We start from the raw sequence: 4,465 nt of genomic DNA, 5'->3' as shown, positions 1-4,465 counted from the left end.
CCCCTTAGGCACTTTTTTTGTTGCATTATTTGATTGAGTTAAATTCTTAATGTCCTTTTGGGGTACTTTGGAAGAGTCTTTTTTCCATTGATTGATGAAGGTTCTCCAAAATAAGGGGTTGATATTAATCTATTCAAAAGTACTTTGGAGAATCTCAATGGTTGATTCTTGGTGAGATCTCATAGGTGTTATCTTTGTGTTTAGAAATTCTAAAGGTAGTTTCCCCTTTTCAAAGTTTAAATTAATCATAGGTTGTATGTTTTCAAATGTTGGGTTGTCTTGATATTTAGACTTAGGTTCTTCCAAATTTAGATTAAATTTGACAATTCTTGGGCTTCCAAGAGTTTAAAGTTCTTTCAAAATGTCTTGTCTTGATGAGCCCTAGCAATTTCTTTGTCAGTGATGCCATCATCTATGTCAAAATTTTCACTTAGGTGTAAAATACTATTTTGTATGTTCAAAGGGTTGAAGATACTTGTGCTAGGTTTTTTAAAATTAAAATGAGAGGGTTTCTTCATCCTCTAGTGTTGTAGGTATAGCTCCACATCTAGGAGGTATGGATTTGAAATTGGGACTCCGTTGAACCATTTTATGTTTAGGGGAAGTATTTAGAGGGAACTTCATAGTAGACATGTTGTTGAGGGTTGGTTGTGTAATTTCTTGATGGTTAGGGTTTGGCAAAGACATGCTTAGTGGGTCCATGAGTAATGATAGACATAGCTTCATTTAACCTCTCATTAAAGAAAGTTAGTGGTCTTCCCTCTTGACTCAAGAATGTTCCAACTACTATGTTTGTTGCATCACACTCCAGTATGAAGGGCTTCTCAAAACTAGGTAATTTTAGGATGGTTTGGGTGGTCACTTCCTTCTTTAACTTCTCAAAAGCTTCAAAGGATTCCTTTGTCCACTTGAACTGAGTCTTGTGTTCACCTTTTATGGTATCCAAAATGGGTACAAATATCTCACTGAACTTTCTCACGAACTTCTTACAAAAATCAGCCAAACCATGGAAGCTCCTGACTTTAGTCCTTATCCTAGTTGTTGGCTAGTTTTGTATGGCTTCCACCTTATTTGGATCCATCTTGGGGTCTCCTTACGACACCACATATCCTAGGTATACTAGTTCTTGTTTCAAGAACTCACTTTCCAAATTGATGCCCAACTTCTCCTCTTGTAGCATCCTCAATATTATTGGTAAACATATTGTTCACTTTTATTAACTTTTTGAATGCCCAAAACTTCTGAACAATGGCTGATTACAATAGTTGGGAAATCATAGCTATATGACTGATTTCCCTTGAATTTTATAGGTACATCTCCCTTATGGTTATGATTTCCAATGAATTTATTTATTCCTATTCCTAAAAAGGGGGCATGTTCTTGACCTGAGAATAGAAGAGGTAAACCAAGTTAGGCCTAAACAAAGACTAACATAGGAAAAGATTTAGGTGTTAATGCTAATCAAATCTGTGATCTCATACATCTTACAAACCTACATAATTTGACGATACAATAATGAAATTCATCTATAAATTACCTATTTAACAAAATGCTTCTGAATCTAACATGCAATGGACTAACTTAAAGAATTATGAAAGATAGAATCCCTTTTAACCTTCAATAACACTACTATTACCTTCAACTTGTAGTATTGGATAGGAAGAACAAAACTCTATTTATTCCATAACTCAATCCAAATGAACAAGATATTCTAAGATATCACAAACAATGGAATAGTAAATAATTGATATAAAACACATTTAATTTGTCTCTACAACATGAATTATTTCACACCAAAATTTAGTCGAATCTTCATTAATCTTTCAATTAGGTACATATAGGATTCTGAGATGACCATTACAAAAAGGAATTCAATCAATTCATCTCTTCAAATTTGACAAATGGAAAGGAGTTAGTTATTAGTTACAAATGCTTCATCAAAATATGAAAGGGTAGGAGATATGTCACTTTTCCTTCTTTCCATTTTTTGACTTCGCCCTACAGGCCTTGACGGTGACAATGATAGGGATAAGATCTTCATGTTAGTGTATCTCAGAAGCCATTTGGAGTGCTCTTGGGCTAGGTTGTTGATATAATTCAACCTTTCTTATATTTCCTCTATAGTCATGTGCACACACCCACTGTGTTATTGGAGATCCAACACTCTGTTTTGATGATCAGAAGATTTCTCTATTAGATTGTCTAAATAACTAGAGAAATTCTTTTGCATGACAAGTTTGACTATTCCCTTCTTTGACTTTGATCTCCATTTCCTTTAATCCTTCTTCTACCACTAAAATAATTTCAGATTTGAATTGCATACTCTATAGCCATTCAAATAAGGTCTCATCTCCCTTAAGAAGAATCTTTGCCTCTACTAATTCCTTAGCCTCCATTTGGATGACCATTTTTAATAAGGAAATGTAATCCTCACTCTTGGAATTTTTTGTTGAAAAGGTAGCCTAGTTAGCAAAAATGTTATCTTTTTCTATTTTGAGCCTTAGTACTATATTATTGAGTTTCTCTATAATTGCAAGTCCCTCAAGCTTGAGTTTTTTGCTCCACTCCCTACCAATTTTCCCAAAGTTCTTGTCTTCTTGTAACTGGGAGATAATAGCTTGAATGTCTATGGCTATAGGATTGCTGGTGGTTGGCACTCCCTAAATGCTTGCCAGTGGGTTGACTAGTTGCCTAATGAAGTAATTAAGCTTGTGAATCTCTACCTTCATTTTGACTTTAGCCAGTTTGAGACTTTTGAGTTGTCCTTCTATCACATCATTTTTTAATTTCCATAGACCCACTTTGGTGTCATGTCTAACTTCTCCAAGTTCTATAGAATGTAATGTGAAGTTTTTTGTAGACATGTCTTCAATTCTTCCTTCCTTGGTAGGATTAGCAATCTCCATAGTTAAGTGCCCTATATCAGGTTCTTGGCCAAGAAATGATAGTCTTCTACTTCTTAACTTTACTCGATGCCAATCTAGAAAAAATAGGTAGAGATAAGGTTTCTTTGTTGGGGGCTCCCTCTTCTTTCCTCTTTCTCTTTCTATCCAAGGTATCCTTGAGCCATGACTCAGTGCCAATCATCTTAGATGTAGTCTCAAGTGTATTTGTACTAAACATTTTCCTCTTGACTAGAGTTCATGTCTTTGTAGCTAAAGAGAAAGGATTTATTGGAGCTTAGGAAATAAGTTTTGAAGTTTTGAGACCTTTCCCTATTTTGTAGTCTTCTTTGTAGCTTCATTGGACTCAATAGATTTTCTCTCACTACTTCTACCATCTCCAAGGTCCACCACTTGTATTTGGGGGATATTTGGTAATGCAACATTTATAGATGGAATTGGATTACTATTAGATGAGAGGGCCAACATGACTACACTATCCTTCAATTCTTTCACTTTCTTCTTCTTGGCCTTTGTTTCAATTTTGATCACTGGTACTAAACCATCCTGTCAAGTTTTATCAAGAGGGATATTCTTGTTAGGAGGTTGGTCACCTTAATTGGTTGGTTGAGAAAGCCCTTGAGTGATGGGAAAGATTGTGGTTGAGGTACCCCTTTGAGAATATGAGGCTATCTCTACATTCAAGAATGATTGAGTAGGCGTGCCTTTGCTCCTGCTTCATTGCACCATGGTCCACTTGACCCATTTTCCAATTCTCTTGTAAATTTTTGTCATCATCAAATCTAGATCTTCCACAACATCTTCATAAGGTTTTGAACTCATGGGAGTAATCCTTATCTTGGTCAAGTAAGTTTTTCTATACATATTTTGACCATCATCTTCAACTCCTTCTACATCAATGTTAATCTTATACATCTTCACTTGGTCAACTATCAATCTGGAAAAGGCTTGATCACAAATTTCAAACTCATCTTTGTAATTGGCTCAATAGTCCACAATGGTAGTGATATGTTTCATCACACTCCTATCTGCAAGGCATCTCTAGAATACCCATTCGGGTCGAACATGGGCCTCAAGACTTCATACATGTCTAGCTTATATTTCTTCTCAAACACCTTCATCATTGGCATCAAACTGAGTGTCAGAGTTGAAGGTTTCAAATTTCATGGGGAATTTGTATCCTTTCTTCTTCAGGCTCCCACTTAGTATATTCACTTGTAGGGATTTCCATATGATCTTGATCAGCATAATCATGTCACTTGGATACCTTAGTAGCTTTAAGGGGAATCTATCAAATACTGCAAGACACAAATAAGAAAATGATGAGAACTAAATGAAGTAAGATCAAAATTAACTAATGGTGGCAATGTCTTCTGGGTTGAATCTCCTTTTTGGGCATCCCTGTAGCTCCTTGGAAATCCTCATGGTAAATGCATCATTCACCTTAACATAATCCACATAACTATTTTGTAATTTTAGACATGGATAAAATTGATAAGATTTAACATCATCAGGGAAATTATCTAATCTTGGGAGGCTGGGGCATAATTGCAATGAGGCCA

The sequence above is a fragment of the Cupressus sempervirens genome, chromosome 5 (genome assembly GCF_028749045.1).
Source record: "Cupressus sempervirens isolate cs-2001-9-10 chromosome 5, ASM2874904v1, whole genome shotgun sequence".
Lineage (NCBI taxonomy): Eukaryota > Viridiplantae > Streptophyta > Pinopsida > Cupressales > Cupressaceae > Cupressus > Cupressus sempervirens.
Note: the sequence above shows the minus strand (reverse complement) of the source record.